The 17622-nt window shown below is 35.8% G+C and overlaps 1 protein-coding gene across 3 annotated transcripts in view; it reads right to left on the bottom strand.

Annotated features, from left to right (window-relative positions):
* The window catches only part of Agtpbp1 (ATP/GTP binding carboxypeptidase 1), a 196411-nt gene extending 179086 nt beyond the window's left edge, over window positions 1-17325 (bottom strand). For 2 of the 3 annotated variants that reach the window (XM_078047392.1, XM_078047393.1), the window contains exon 1: window positions 17100-17325. The gene's annotated coding sequence lies outside the window, so the exon portion shown is untranslated. The remainder of the gene's footprint in view (window positions 1-17099) is intronic. The other variant, XM_078047391.1, reaches the window with a different exon arrangement.
* Between the last annotated feature and the right edge of the window lie 297 nt (window positions 17326-17622).

Below are 17622 nucleotides of genomic sequence, written 5' to 3'. Positions count from 1 at the left end.
CTGAGATCTTGCTTGCACTTTCCACCTACCATTTGAGAACAAAGTGGGAGGGAGAAATCCATGAAGCAGGAAATAGACCCCCACCAGATACAGAATCTATTAGTGCCTTTATCATGGACTACCCAGCCTCCAGAACTGTGGCAGGAAAAAAAAAATATTTTGTTTATAAGCTACCTTATAGAATTTTGTTTTAATAGCCAAATATTCCATATTTTAATAACAATATGTAAAATTGTTATTATTGACTGGTTATATATGAACATGTGTCAAACCCAATTTTAAGAGAACAATTTCTTTTTATAAATTTACAATGTACAATATACTTGCCATCATACCACATATATCAATTTGTCATCTAACTCACCCCAGAAACTTTAGCAGTTTATCACCCCCAAAGGCTACAAAAACAACTACAATCAACTTCTTTATTTCCTGAAGATTTTAAGAAAAATGTAGTAGAAATCCAAATCTTGATATATCCATCATATCCATACTAGATATGATTTAATATCTGGTAGTTCATTGATTACTACTTGACTCTTTTTAATCATCCTGTAAGCTAGAGTACTTAGCAATATATATTGTTATCTCTCTTCCCCAGAATTTAAGCCATATTAGAGCACAGATCTGTTTTTGCTCACTAAATTCCTCTCAAGTGCCTTAGAACAGTGCCAACATATTGTAGGTGCTAATTAAATTTTTGAATGACAAATGCTTTTAAAGTTTTCCTTTAAGAAAGTTTTTTCACACAAAAAAAAAAATCAAGAAAATCTTCACTTTTAAAATCAAATAACATGGCTGATATGGTACACTGGCATTCAATATCTACCTTAATATAGTATCTTCCAGTATTAAAGGTGGGGGGGGACATTTGCCAGAAACTGTGCAATACAGTTTCAGATGATTTAAGTCTACCAATTTATGAGAGATTTAGAAGACAGAAAGTCAGACAAAGGCTGCCTGACTCCATTGGCAAACACATATGTAGTCTTGTGTATTTGTCTACAACAGTGTGTGTATACAGAAATCCTAGAGTTTAGTCTAAGGTTTTTCAACCTAGCTGGCATCTTCATTTAAAAAAGAAAAAAATTAATTTTTGTGCACCAAGCAATGGCAGTATCCACAGGAAGTAACAGTTTTGTTAGAAACCAACCACAGGGAATAGTGCACAGTAGGACTATGCCCACTGGAAAAGGTAGGCTTCATAACTGGAGGTTGCATTGCATAGGAGTGAGACAGAAAAGGCAGGGCTCTGAGTTCCTTACAAGCCATCTTCCAAAAATTGTTTCTACCATCCTCTATACCAACCAGGTTCAGCAGCTGCTAACTACTCCCCAAAGTGTTCCCGCAAACCCCTGCAAGTGCAATATGCCTGAATATGACTGAAAATATAGCCTTTCTGGGGTGGCAGGAGTAAGCACCTCTACCATCTTTTGTATGTCACGCACAGAAAGCAGACCACCTGTCAAATGCAAGCCCCAGGACTGAGAACAAAGAATTGACAAGATGTGCAGAAATCCTGGAATCGTGTGATAGCTGACTGTGTACTTGAATAAGCCTGCCTTTTTGTATACATAAGCTGTACTCATCATGACCTTAGGGAACCAGTCTAGGAATGCTGTCCCTTGCCTATCTTCCTTGTGCTAGAACACAAGTCCCACAAAAGCCTTATTCAATGTTGTTGCTTGCCTCTTAGCAAAAGAATCTTCAATGAGCAGGTAACACCAAAATGAGCTATACTTTGCCTTTTCTTGATCTCTATCAAAAATTGAGCAAAAAAAACCAAGGCTAATTGTAATAGGAGGGCAATGGTAGCCTGATGAATCACAGTCTCTCCCTCTCAAATTTCCTCCCTTGACCTCCCTTATACAATACCAACTGCTTTTTTAAAAAGCAAATAAACTCTACAACTGTAACAGAAAACTGGAGGAAATTTTAATTCTAATGAAAAAAATGTTTATGCTTTGCAACTCTTGTTACCGTCTGATTCTCATGCTTTCCTACAAGTTGAACATTTGAAATCCAAAAATCCAAACTTTCTGAATACCAGAATTTCAGATTTGGGGGTATTGCAGAATTCTGAATTTTCAGATTATCTATGTTCAACAAATAATGTCTATACAAATATTCCAAAATCAAATAAAAGTACAAGGAACTATATCATGCAAACTTTTGTGTGTGGGTATATGTGTGTATGATTCTCATTTAGTTGCACTGCCCTGTTATGCCTTTACATCTTAAATGTTAACATCAATACTTTACAATACCCAATAATTCAAAGTGGCAATTTTGGAGGAGAAAGCCAACGGACAATTCTGGTCATGAAGAATTGTATTTTGTGAATCATTTCACTGCACCAGTGCAACAAAAGACACATTTTTAAAAGTCCATTTTTACCATGTATACTATTTATCAATGGGTTCACATTCACCATGATTGATCCATTTTACACTTCCATCAGCAAAGTAAAAGGATTCCAATTTCTCCACTTATTATCAACACTAGTTATTTTATGATTTTACCCATTCTAGAAGATGTGAGGCAATATGATTCTGATTTGCATTTCCCTAGTGACTAATAAATACTGTTAAGCATTTTTTCATGTGCTTATTGGCCATTTGTATATCTTTGAAGAAATGTCCAAATTCTTTACCCATTTTTAAATTGAATTGTTTTTACACCCAGCAATTCTACTCCTAAGTATTCTGAAAGTAAATGAACACAGGGATGAAAACAGATACCTTACACCAATGCTCAAAGCAACATTACACACAATACCAAAAAGGTAGAAACAACCCAAGTGTCCAACAACTGATGCACAGATGAATCGACAAACAAAAAAGGTATATAATTAGAATGGAATATCATTCAACATTAAAAAGACCTAAAGTTCATCTACAACACAGATGAATTTTGAAGACATTAGGCTAAATAAATTAAAGATCTACAAATAAGATCTGAAATCACAAAACTCCTAGAGGAAAACACAGGAAAAAAGTTTCTCAACACAGGTTTTAGCAATGATTTTCTAGATAGGATACCAAAAACAGGTAACAAAAGAAAATAAATTGGTATACATCAAATTTTAAAATTTGCACACAGCAAAGTAAACAATCAAAAATGAAAAGGCAATCTATAGATTGGGAGAAAATACTTACCAATCATAGAGGGTAAATACATAAAGTAAATAAGGAAGTCACACAACTTAACAGCCAAAAAAAAAAAAGGTAACAACATAATTTTTAAAAATTGGCACAAGACCTGAATAGACACTTCTCCAAAGACAGAAAATGTTCAACAGGTTTATAAAAAACTTTTCAAGGGCTGGGGTCATAGCTTAGTGGTAGAGCGCTTGCCTGGCACATATGAGACCTGGTTTCAATCCTTAGCACCACAGAAGAATAAACAAATAAAATAAAGGTATGTGTCCATCTGCAACTAAAAATATTTTTTCAAAGTTTTTTAAGTTCAGTGACAAAGCACTTGCCTAGCATGCATGAGACACTAGGATCAACCCTCAGCACCACATAAAAATAAACTAAGTTAAATAAAGGCAGTCTGTCCATCTACAACTACAAAAATTTTTAAGTTTTTTTAAAATGGTATTCAACATCACTTATCAGAGAAATGCAAACTATCATGATATAACCTCATACCCATTAGGATCAGCCAATTCCAAAAAGACAAGAGGCCAGCACATTATTTCATGATTCTACCAGTCAAAAGGAGACTGGTCTAGCCAGTAATAGGCAGAGCTGGTGTAGACCATAACTGATCCAATGTGGTCCACATCAGAGCTTCCTAATCACCATAGCCTCCTGACCCCAACAGTTTCCTAAATTTAAAACAGTGTAGTTACAGAAAAAGGAAAAAAAAAAGCTTTACACACAATTTCACAACTAGAAGTTGTTGCTTCATTAGCTTCCTGATTCTATGCTAAGGTTTTGGGATTCGATGCTTAAAGTTCAACATAGAATCTCTTTCTTCAAATCTTCCAATAATTCTATAAGCCACTTATTAACTGTGCCAGACATTGACTTATTGCCATTCATCTCCAAATAATTCCTTTATGTCAGCCCCGCAAAAATAGATTTGTGCTCTTTAAATATTTTTTCTTTGCCAGCTAGCAGGACCTTAAGGTTTTTCAGTAGAGGGCACTAGAAAAACATTGCAGGGAAAGGGATTTAACTTCCTGCTTCCTGCTGCAAACATGCAAGCCTTCTCCAGGTGCCTATTTCTGCACCTGGGAAGGCACTCCACCATCAGGCTCCTACAGCACACACAGCTTCACCCAGTCATTTTGTAGCAGAGTGCCTCTGAAAAGACACCGCCCCATGAACAGCATTCCCTGGGACCCTGAAGGGCAAATAACAAATTCCACTGGAAACTCACCATAGCTATTAGCCTCAATTTTGGCCCTTCCCAATGAAGACTAGGTCTTACAAGTAGAAAAGAACCCTACCTCAAGCTGGGGAGGGAGAGGGGGAGTCATTATGTCACTGCTCCTTATAACTGCTATTCCTACAGCCTTTATAATTATCTTTACTGGTCACTCATACATCTCTCTTTTATCGAATCCCCTGTTATAGTCAATAATTCATTATATTATTTCCCTGTTAAATTACTGTGTGGCTTCTGCTCCCTGATTGAAGCCAGATTAGTACATCCTAACAATGTTTTAAACTATTTAGTAGCCATTCATAATTCCTCTAGGAATTTTAACTGGTTGGTTCATATTATTTATACATAACCTTAGAATTCATTCTGACATAATTATAAATGCTAAATGCATGGAATATAATTTGCTCTAATTCAATCCCAGTACGTCCCCTTACCCTTCCCTCTTCCTTCCTCCTGTTCCCTTCCTCTTCTCTACTGATCTTTCTGTTGTTTACTTAGTTTTTAAAAAATTAGTTATCTTATGGATATACATAATGGTGGGACTCACTGTAGTATATTTATATATATTACAAATTAAATGTAGTAATATTTCATATATACACATACATAGGTCAGATTCGGAACCCAACGTTTTTTTCCTTACCAATCCCTCCTCCCTCTCCCTCAATCCCCTTACTCTACTCCAGTGATCTTTCCTCTTTTGATGGAATTCCATACCTTCCCCCATTACTTTTCTCTCTTTTTTCTTTTTTAAATTTCTTTACTTTAGACTAGCTTCTACAAATAAAGCATTCAACCTCTTGACTTTCTGGGTCTGACTTATTTTATTTAGCCTGATAGTTTCCAGCTCCATCTATTTACCAACAAATGACAAAATTTCATTCTTTGTGGCTGAGTAATACTCCATTGTGTATATATATCACAGTTTCATTATCTATTTGTTTGCTGAAGGGCATACCACAGATGGTTCCAAAGCTTGGCTACTGTGAATTGTGCTGTTATAAACATTGATATGGCCACATCTCTATAGTATTCTGATTTTAAATCTTTTATAAATCCTGTTTTGAAGGTAGAGTGAATTCTTTCTCTATAACTGAATCTTCTGTTTCCTTTTCAAATAAAAGATTTGGAAAGAGGGTAGAGGGTAGCAGAACACTAGCCTCAGAAATGAGATAAAGCTGTGATATTGACTTTTTTTAAAATTTATGAAGTAACATTAATCACACACTGCCAAAGATACACCACAAACAGTTATATCCTTAGGTCAACCTTTTAAATACTTTAATACCATTCCTGTTACACCTAACCTCTCTTTTCTAATACCCTCCACTGATAAAAGTTCAGATACCACTTTACAACTACTAGAACAGTTGTATAAGAAACAACAGATAATAACAAGTGTTAGCAAGCCCTTATACTTTGCTAACAGAAATGTAAAACAGTATAGCTGCTTTGAAAACAATCCAGCAGTGCCTGAAAAAAAGCTAAACATACAGTGATCATATGACTCAGCTATTCATCCCAAGTATACATCCCCCAAAATTTTTAACTTATGTCCACATAGAAACATCTGAATGCTAATAATATCATTATTCACAATAGCCAAAAAGAAGAAACAATCCAAATGTACATCCACCAATGAATGGATAAATAAAACATGGCATATACTATTATTATTAAGTGATATAAATAAATGAAGTATTGATACAAACTACCTAAAGGAAACTTCAAAACATATTTTAAAGAAAAGGCAAGACACAAAAGGTCATATCATTATTCAATTTATATGAAATATCTAGAATAGATAAATCTATAGAAACAGAATGAGTAGTTGCCTAGGACTAGGGGAGACATGGAGATTGAAAGGTAGGACCTAAGAGGTGCATGGTTTATTTTCAGGGTAATAAAAAAGTCCTAAATTTGACTGAGGTGATGGTCACATAATTCTATGAATATACTAAAAGCATATTTAGTACAGGTAAATTATATGGTATATAAGTCAAACTCAATGAAATCTTTTTTTCAAAACAGTGTATACAGAAACTTTCACAATTCAATCATTCCTAAATTAAGGTTAGGGACTTTATGCTACCTCAGTACCTATTTCCCTATATTAAGGTTAGGGACTTATGCTACCTCAGTACCTGTTTTAATTGGTTGGTTCATATTATTTATACGTAACCTTAGAATTCTAAGGTTACGTATAAATTATGTGTTATATAAATAATTAGAATTTAGAATTCTAATTCTAAAATTACTACCTCAGCCTAGCATCTAAATTAAGTCTGAAACACACATATTGGAGATACTCTTTCATAAAAGCAAAAACCACAGTCACCTGGGCTTTTAGAAATGTATTCTTGAGTTATTTAGCCAACAACGTTAAAAAGCTGCACTGAAACATTGGTAACGTCACATAATGACCCATAGTACACACTTTCCTAGTGAGTAGGGTTGACTTTTATATACTTAAAGGTGGAATTTATATACTGGAATTAAATGTGGTAATTTGACCTTTTCAAAAAAATCACAAAAGCAATATCAACCTGCTTTAGCTAGCCTACATCTAAGGAAAAAGCAAGCAATTTTGATGAGTCTAGCGTAAAAATAGCATAAATTTTAGATCTTCTGAATTTTGGAGATTATTTTGATCTTTGGTCTCAATGAGAATTATTTTAAGAGCACACAGGAATCTAAAAATTGACGCTATCCTCACTGCCTTAATTCTGAAATTAAGCTAATCAGCCAAAGAATAGGTGCATATGCACACACACCATTAGAATTCCATTCACTCAAGAGGTCCTAATTTTCATTCTGCTGATTTAAAAGCCAGAAAATAAACTGACACCTTAAATAAAGCTAAAGTTGTACATTCTAAATATATAAATACTTCAAATATGCATGCTTTTAGACTATATGTGGGTGTTATGTTTTGTTTTGTTTTTTTTAAGAGATGAAGTCTTGTTATGTTGCCCAGTTGGCCTTGAACTCCTGGGTTCAAGGGATTCTGCCTGCTCTAAATTTTTTCAGTAGTCAGAAAACTACTGGGGGAAAAAAAGGAAGGAAGGGAAAAAACAAAAAGACATACACACAGCTCACACTGGAAAATTCAATCTAAATCTTTTAAATACAATCTCAGGAAAGATAATTCCCTTTTGACTTTTCTTGCTTACACAACTTGGTCGAGTTTGCATTCCACCAGAACAACTCTACTATTTTACTCTCTTTTGTTTACAAATGGATCTCCCTGAAAGATGTCAAGACAAAAAGTTTCCACTGTTTGAAAACTTTTGTGAAATATTACTCTAACATACAATGATAACCTTTACAGTTAAATATTAGAATGGTTATTGTTGAAGTGAGTGTGGTCAACTGATGAAAACAATGTAGTTAAGGATTTATGTAGCTGGTTCCACCCAGGGAGGATAGAAAAAGTACACTGAAAAGGAAACATCTTTTGTCAGTTTCTCTAAATGTTTGAAGGAAATTATTTGGAGATCACATTCAAAGAGAGCTGCTAGTCCTCCACACTGACCAGGTCAATTTAATAGAAAACTGCAAATCCTAATTACTTAATAACAAATGTCTCAAAGAAGATGTCATACCATTGGCAACATCATTGAAGAAAAAGTGAGAAACTGTGAAAAATAAACAATAACTGTAATCTAAAGGAAAGAAGGAAGAATAACATACCCAGCAACTGACAAATTGCTACCTCAGCCTAGCATCTAAATTAAGTCTGAAACACACATATTGGAGATAGCTTATGTTTTCATTTGTTTTGTTTTGGGTATTACGGATTGAACTCAGGCACAAGTACTACTGAGCCACACTCCGAGCACCAGCACCCCCTAATTTTTTTTTCCAGACAGGGTCACTAAGTTGCTTAGGTCCTGCTAAGTTGCTGAAGCTAGCCTCAAACCTGCTATCCTCCTGTCTCAACCTCCAGAGTCTCTGAGATTACAGATATGTGCAACCACACCCAGTTGGAGATGGTTTATATTAAACTTGTCTAAATTATATTAAGGTATACTTTTATCTAGTTAGCTTACTCCTATAACACTCAATGATTATGTTATGAATGCTTGGACCCAGTATGAAAACAGGCAAATTAACTTCACCTATATTACTGACATTAATTTTATGAAAAAGAGTAAACCTATTAAAAAACTTACATCTTACACCTTTCATGATCATACATCCTCAATAAAACCAAACAAGACTAGACAGTTCAAACAATAATCCACAAAAAAAGATGTGCAGAGATATATAAAAGATATAATTTATTTTGACATATGATAATTTTACTACAAATAAATGGGATCTGGGGCTTAGGTTGTGGCTCAGAGTTACAGCACTTGCCCAGCATGTTCGAGACTCTGGGTTGGATTCTTAGCACCACATAACAATAAATAAAATAAAGGTATTGTGTCCAACTGCAACTAAAAAAAATATTTTAAAAAATTTTAAAAATAGGATCTTATTGTTTAGGGATAAGAATCTAATTATTCCTCAATTTAGTTAAATAATTTATTTAAAATAATTCTTCCCCCAACCCAGATTTCAACTATTTTTAGACTTAAAAAGCCAAATTTTCTAAGTCTATATATAGATGATAGATGAGATCAAAATTCTTATCTTGAAACAAACATTTTCTTTGCTTTTAACATATGACAGTGATCTTAAACGAATGAATTTTTTAAGTACCATAGCCTAAAGCCAGCTCTCATTAATATCCCAATAAAAATCAAAATATACAGCATACTAGGAAAAACAAGAAGAAAAAGAAGTCAATAAAGTATGTAGAGAAAAAGGAGTAAAACAACAGAAATAAATCCCTCCTTATCAATTACTTTAAGTATAAATGAAATCTGCCAATCAAGACAGAGATTGACAGAACAGATAATTTTTAAATGATCCAACTTTATACTGTCTGCAAAAGACTGAATTCAGAGCCTAAGATACAAATGAGTTTAAAGTAAAACAGAAAACCAAATTAATGAGAATAGTAATCAAAAGAGGGCAGGAATGTCAGTATTAGTATCAGAGAAAACAGATCTTAAATTTTAAAAGGTTGAGAGATTTAACTGCTGACAATGTTATTTCCCTTCCCTTTAGACTACAGGCATTATTCAACAATATTTATCATACAAACAAACAATCTTCTATGACCCCAAAACAAAAAGCAGTCAATAAGAAAAAGAAAACTAGAAAATTCATGAATTTGTGGAAATTAAACCACTGGGTCAGAAGAAATCACATGGGAAATTAGAAAATACTTAAAGACGAACGTAAGAGAAATTATCACATACCAAAATACAGAAAACAGCAAAATCAGAGGGAATATTTCTAACTAAAAACAATTACTTAAAAAAGAAGAAAGATCTCAAATCAACAACCTAATTTCACATATTAAGAACTAGGCGAAAAAAACTAAACCCAAAGCTAGTGGAACAAAAGGAAATAAAGACTAGGGCAAAAATAAAGACAGACTATGATAACAAAGAAAATCAACCAAAAGTTGGTTCTTTAAAACAACTAATAAATCAGCAAATCCTTATCAAGATTAAGGGAAAAAACTCAAATTATTAAAATCAGAAATGTAGGTGAAAATAGCACTATGAATTCTACAGAAAAAAAATTCTTATAAGAAAGTACTATGAATAATTGTATGCCAACAAACTGGATAACCTAAAGAAAATGAACAAAATCCCAGAAACACAAAACCTATCAAGATTCAGTCACAAACAAAAAGAAATATGAACAGACTCCAAACCAGTTAAGAAGACTGAAAAAATCTCCTGATAAAGCAAAGATCTGGACCTGATGACTTCACTGGCAAATTCTACCAAGTATTTAAAGAACATCAGTTCTTCACAATAACTTCCAAAAAAGTGAAAATGAAGGAACACTTCCTAACTTATTGTATAAAGTCAATATTGCCCTAATACCAAAGTCAAACAAAGACATCACAAGAAAAATCACAAACCAATATTCCTTATGTTACTGATGCAAAAATTCTCAACAAAAGACTAGCAAACCATGCAACAAAATAAATCAAATCAAAATCAATAACACATCACTCCACACTAGTAGGATAACTACTACCAAAATAGGAAGGAGAAAAAAAAACAGAAAGTAATAATTGTTAATGTAGACATATATGGAAAACAGTAGAGCAGCTCTTTAAAAAATTGAAAATAAAATTATCATATGACCCAAATTCCACTTCTGAATATATATATTCAAAAGAACTGAAAGCAAGGTCTCAAAATTATATTTTTACACCTTTGTTCTTAGAAAATGGTAGAAGAAACCCAAGTATCTGTTCCTATAATATACAATGGAATATTATTCAGCCTTAAAAAGGAAAGAAATTTCTAACAGATAATACAGCATGGATGAACTTTGAAGACATTGTGTTAAACCAATCAACCCAATCACAAGAAGATAAATGTTATATAACTACACTGATACTAATTACCAAAGTATTATCAAATTCATTGAGACAGAAGAATGGTGCTTGCCAGAGGATGAAAAATGGGGGGAAAGAGGGAGTTATTACTTAATGGGTACAGTTTCAGTTTAGGAAGATGAGAAAAGTTCTGGTGATAAAAATAGTGGTGCTGGCTGCAACAAATCCAGAAAGTATGCCTGCCGTAAATTAAGAACTTTAAACAGTTGCTGCCAAAAATAAAACTCTTTAAACTTATTCTTTTGGGCTGGCCACAGTGGCACCTGTAATCCTCACTACTTGGGAAGGTGAAGCAGGAGGATATCAAGTTCAAGGACAGCCTGGGAGATATCAGGAGACTCACCACCCCCCATCTCAAAAAAATAACAATATTCTTTTTAGTTCATTAAACTCTATTACATGTAGTGTTCAGATTTTTAACATTGTACTACCATAACTCTCTAAAAACTGAAGTTCTTTGAAGAAGTGCTATCTATATTAAATATTCTGCAGACTGGTTGACCTTGGCTGATAGAACATCCTGACTGTTTAGAGATGGAATGTTGTAGGTCACAAATCTTATTTTAGTTGGCCAATTACCTTCACTTTTGTATGTGACCTAAACTTCTCTGAAGGCATCACTAAGCTTAGCAGAAGATCTCTAGCCTCCACCAAACCTAATGCTAAGAATGTATTAAGATAAATCTGAAACCTATAGAAGCAATTTCTCCACCTTGCTGTAGTCTGCTTACCTGATGCTCCCACCAAATGTAACGTAAATATACTGATTTATGACTTTCTTTTGTTCTGTGACTATAACTCATGTAACCTCTTTCATGGAGGAACACGAGATTCAGGGTAACTTGAATCCATGTTCTCAGGCCATGATCACTTATATTTGACTCAGAAGAAACTATTCTTTGCTTCCTTTAAAGCAGAGTTGTTATTTTATGCCAACATCTTTTACTGACCTTATTACAGTTTTTCTTCCCAATGTAATCTGTACCTTATAATTTTCATAATATTAAATCGTTTTTCCCATAAGGAAAGACACAAAAGGCAAAGAGAGCAAGTGCTGGCACAACTCTTTAGAATGGTTTGTCCTCACCATGAATTAAGTGAGAAATTAACAGACATTAAAGAGAAGCCAACTAGCTTTCTTTAGCTTTATGAGGTGAATATGAGTCAACCTTTTTTACATTGTGCCTTCACAAACACTTAATACAAATACTTAAACTCCCCAAAAGATGTGATTTAAAATCACATTTTGGTAGTAATGTACTACCAAATCTAATTTTTGTCTTTAGATAATGCCATTTCAGATAACTAACTATAATCCCTTTGCATCAACAGCTGACTAAAACCATTTAGAAACCTCTCAACCTTCTGTAAATAACCCTTTACTCTATTTAATGTTTTTTCTTAATAAAGCGTTTATCATGATTCAAAGTCTTAAAGCAAAAAAAGACCAGAAATTGCCCATCCTAATCAAAGTTTTGCAGAAATCCTCATTATGATTTAAACCGCAGGGTCATCCATGTCCTGACAGTCTTAGAGTGTCACCAACTATAATATTAATCATTATATTTTTCACCCTCAAACACCAGGAAGATGGAATGGGATTGTGGCTCAGCGATAGAGCAATCACCTAGCACATGGGAGGCCCTGGGTTCGATTCTCAGCACCAAATAAAAATAAATAAATAAAGATATTGTGTCCAATTACAACTAAAAAATAAATATTTATATGATATATTTTTACAGGAAGAGAGAAATCTACTTTCACTTATGAATATTCTTGAATAATCAATAAATTGTTAATTTTATTAAATCCAAGCCCTTGAAGGTACAACTCTTACTATTCTGTATGTTAAAAGAAGAAGTATGCACAAAACATTTCTGCCTCATAATTATAATGGTTAATGGATGTTTCATGGCAATGCAGTTCTAAAACTGAATTGCAAGTTTAAATTTAGACTTTTTTTTCATGAAACACCATTTTGAAAAAAAAATTCTAAAAGATTATGATTGCCATCAATAAATAAATGTGGAAACTAAAAGGTTACTGTTACCAAAATTTGGGTATTCTGGAAAAGGATTTCTCATACATAAAGTGAAACTGTCACTTCAAGAAAACAAATGGCAAATCATACTTGCTTGCCAATGATAAAACTTGAGCATTCTAGAAAAAAATCAGAACTTGGGAAAACTCATGCCCACAATCACATCTCAATGTAGACAGCTTCCCAGCAATCTGTTTCTGATGAAATGACAGTGATATTTACAAATGTGAGTTTTCTTTGGTATTGTATAATGAAATATATCAATATTTGGAAGATGTGTATAACTCACTGAACCATTATTTACAAATGACCAAGGAATGATGTTACAAAGTTAGGCATGGGTAATCACTGAACCAATATTTACAAATGGTCAAGGAATGATGTTATAAATTCAAGCATAAATTCAAGCACTAGTCAATTCAGAATTCAAATTAATGGATTTTAATCTAACAGAGTATGAAAAAATTTAATGATATGACTTCAACTTCCACATTTCAACCAACCCTAAGAAAGTGCCATTTGTCGAGTTTTCATGGAATGCCAAACAAAACTATCCACAATTATCTGAAAAGACAATTAAAATATTCCTCCCTTTCCAACTATTAACTATATGAGGCTGGAGCACTACATACATGTATATCAATCTAAACAAAGTATACTGCAATAGAGTAAATGCAGAAAAAATGCAATAATTGAGCTGCTTGCATTAAACTAGATATTAACAATTCATAAGAAATGAAGCTGGGGGTGTAGCTCAGTGGTAGAGAACTTGCCTAGCTTATGACAGGCCTTGGGTTTACTCCCTAGCACTACAAAAAGAAAAGAAAATCTCAAAACATTTACAAAAATGTAAAACAATACCACTCTTCTTACACTGTGTAGAGGTGTAATCCACAGATAACTTTCTGAGGTTTCTCAGCAACTTTTTAAGCATGTGAGAGTCCAAAAACCAAAAGTTTGAAAACATGTAAGAATAGAATATTAATACAGGTTGAGTACCCCTAATCCAAAAAATAAAAATTTATAATTTTAACTCCCAAGTGGAAAATTGACACCTGACCCCATTTAACAAATTGCAGTCAAAATGAGGCACACTAAAAATATTATTTAAAATTATCTTCAGAATATGTATATAAAGTATATATGAAATATAAATGAATGTCCTGATTAGATTTGGGTATAATCCCAAAAATATCTCATTAAGTATATGCAAATATTCCAAAATCCAAAACAAAATTTTGAAACATCTGGCCCCAATCATGGTGAATAAGAGACACTCCATTTGTATCAGATCCACACAAACTAAGAACTAGCACGTAAAATCATTAGCAAGAGGAAAAACTTCCTAGGAAAACTGCATGAAAGTTGAAAAGGAAGATAATATCAAATCAAAACTTCACTCTATGCAACATCATTAAAGAAGAAAATAAAAAGAAGAATATTTAGATAAGTTATTTTGTATATTACATAAACACATATATACATTAAAATTTTGATAGTACTTTTGATAACAGCACATGTCAAAGAAACACCAACAACAGCTCAAAAACAAGTGATTAAAATAGTAGCCAACACCAACATGAGGGAGACAATCCAAAGTTCTGTCAGAAGAAACAGACAAGGATATTTCAGAAACTCTCCAGCAATATCCTATCACACCTCGCTCTTGTTGTAGCTGTTTTATTTAAAACTGACTTACATGTTTCAAAGGCAGGACAGTGAGACTAAGCTCTCAGCCCAAAGGAATAAAAGGAATAAATTGATCATAACAGAATTAATCTGCACTAATATTGCCTGTCAGCCTGAAATCTTTTTTTTTTTTTTTTTTTTTTTGGAGTACCAGGAATTGAACCCAGGGGTGCTTAACCACCATGCCACATTCCCAGCCCTTTCTTATTTTACACTTTGACACAGGGTCTCACTAAATTGCTTAGGGCCTGGCTAAATTGCTGAGGCTGGCTTTGAACTAATGTCCTCCAGTCTCAGCCTCCTGAGTCACTGGGATTACAGGGTGCAGCGCCCAGCCTGAAATCTTTTTTCAGTCTACTAGATCTCTTGGAAGACTGAGAAAAGCAGTAACAATATTATTATTCAGCACTGTGTGGACTAATCATTTTACATGTGTTAACTTTTAATATGCAAGATCATTTAAGGGTATATATCACTGCTATCCCCACTTTCAGAGTTGAGAAAATTGAAGCACAAAAATGATAAACAACTTGCCTAAAGCAAAATCAGGACTCAAACCCAGCCAAACTGGCAGAGGCCCAAATCCCTAGCCACCAAACTACAGAACAACACAGTAACCAAGAATAACATGTGAAGTTTAAAATTCAGTGCCCACCCTACACAATTTTTGTTGTTTACATTAACACCCCCTCCTTAATGAAAGCTCCTAACTTCAGAAGACAGGTTTATCCATTATTATTCATGTATACTGTTCAGTATGCAGGTACTGGGGGACTTCAAGCAAGAGGAGATTCTGAAGTTGAACACTGTGGAGGAGTTTTAATATAGAACATAAACTACAAAATTTCACAAGTCTTGGACCTCCTTTCACTAATGGAGGTAAATCATTACTTCATAGCAGTCTAGCCAGACTTAGAAGAATTAAAGCCTTGATTCAAGACAATTAGGAAACTTTATAAAAATTACTTCTACAAGTTTAAATTATAATAACAGATTTAATGTTTTGCATGGCCAAACATAAGAACAGCTTTAAGCCTACCCCCTTCATTTCAGAGTTCAAGTGAGAATGCAGTTTTAAACATGTGATGAACCAATTCAAGGCAGCACATTGAGGCTATTATAAATAAATTTATTGTAGAATTTGACTCAAGAGAAGTAGAATGGGAAACTGAACAAGTCACAGAACTGAGACTTCAGGACGAGAAGCAGGGAGCTGATTACACACCACCAACTAACAGTAATTCTACATAGGAAATTCTTATGTTCCAGAGCTGTTTGGTTTTAACATTTGGCACATGTTTTAAAATATGTACCATTTAAAGTGCCTTAAATAAATCACTTCTTTTTTGGTATGCTGAACTGAAAACATTCCACAACACAATTATAAAAATAACTTTCTGTTTTTCTGAGAAAAAAAAGAATTTGTAAGAATAATTCAGACAGTAACAAAGAAAGTGATAATTCGATTTACACAAAGAAAAAGTAAGTGAAAATGAGTGATCAACATTATGAAAGTCCTTTCTAACTAAAACTGTCATACATTAGAATTAAACACCAATACAATTTTGAGCACCTTAAGAAAAAATTCTGTGTGGATGTTTTTTTCAATACCCACAAAGAATTACTAGCATGTTGCCAAAGAAAATTTCCGTTAAGTGTTATCTTTGGGCACGCACTTAAGCAGGCTATATTAAAACGGGAAATGAATTTTAGATCATCAACATTCACATTGATTACACAATGATGTGTTAAAACTCATTCTACAGTGGGTAAACGCCCAGAAAAGGAACCCACAATTCAAACTGTCCTGGTGCTCATAAAAAGCTTGTGAGAAAAACAAAGGTAAAGCCAAGGGAGCCTTTGCATTTGGGTACAGGAGTCCTTGAACACCAACAACCGAGAATCTGCAACTCTGCACTGTCATCTAAGGTGATCTGATTCTGGTTCCAATCAACCCCACAAGCGGACAAGTTGTAAACACAGAATACACTTCAGCGCGAACCATCCAGCTCGTGGAAGCAAACACTACCATCGCCAATGCACAAACCCCTCCTTGCTGGCTCTCCGCCGGGTACCGTAGGGTTTCCGAAGCACAGGCGGCTGGCTCACGCCGGCGCGGGCCCGAGACAAGGCGCAAGCCACAAGCCCCCAGCCGCCAGCCCCACCGCCCTTCGACGGCACTCCACGCGGCTACCGGCGCTTGGCTAGAGAGGAGGACCCCTATGCCGGGAATAAGGACTAAGGTGGCCGGGTGTCCAAGGGGCGGGGATAAGGCGTAGCGTTTTCCAAACGCCAGGCAAAGCTCCAACCCATCAAGGGTTTCCCTGAAGATCTAGTCCAACTCCCCGCCCCGCAAGAAAGACACGCGTTACACAACCTGTCAAGTGAGGGGCTAAGGGACTCGAAGTCGCACCCCAAACCCCAGGACGCCGCGGCCCGCCACTCCCGCGGCCCGGAGACTGCGGAGGAGCGGACAGCGGCGGGGACGCTCACCGGCTCAAGCTGGGGCGCTGGCGGGGACTGCGCAGAGCCGCCGCTCCAGGCTCGGCACCCGGCTCCGCGCCGTCAGTACCGGCGGCTGCTCGCTGGGCGCGCGGCGGATCCTTCGCCGCCCGCCGCCCGGTGTTTTCATACAAACCCCGGTGGCAGAAGAGGCGGAGGCGGCGGAGGCGGCGGCGGAACCTGTCCGCATCCCGGGCAACGTCAGCGCGGCGCCCCGCCCACCGGACGCTCCGACCAGCCAACTCGGGCGGGGCGCGTGAGCGGGATGGGCGGGCTACGGAGGGGCGGGGCCGCGGGAGTCCGGGAGCGCGCCCGGCTGGAAGGAGGGAAGGGATGGGTGCGAGTTGAGCGGCGAGCTAGCGGTTTTTGTTCCCTGCAGCCACGCGCGGAGCCAGGCCACCGCCCAACCGAACCGAACAGACCGGCTGGCGGCTCTCCATGTTCTTCAAATCACCCTTTCTTTCCGGACAATCCACCAGGCTTTTTCCCGGAAATAACCTGCCCCCCCACCTCT

The sequence above is a fragment of the Ictidomys tridecemlineatus genome, chromosome 4, assembly GCF_052094955.1.
Source record: "Ictidomys tridecemlineatus isolate mIctTri1 chromosome 4, mIctTri1.hap1, whole genome shotgun sequence".
Taxonomy (NCBI): domain Eukaryota; kingdom Metazoa; phylum Chordata; class Mammalia; order Rodentia; family Sciuridae; genus Ictidomys; species Ictidomys tridecemlineatus.
This window is presented reverse-complemented; position numbering and strand designations above follow the sequence as displayed.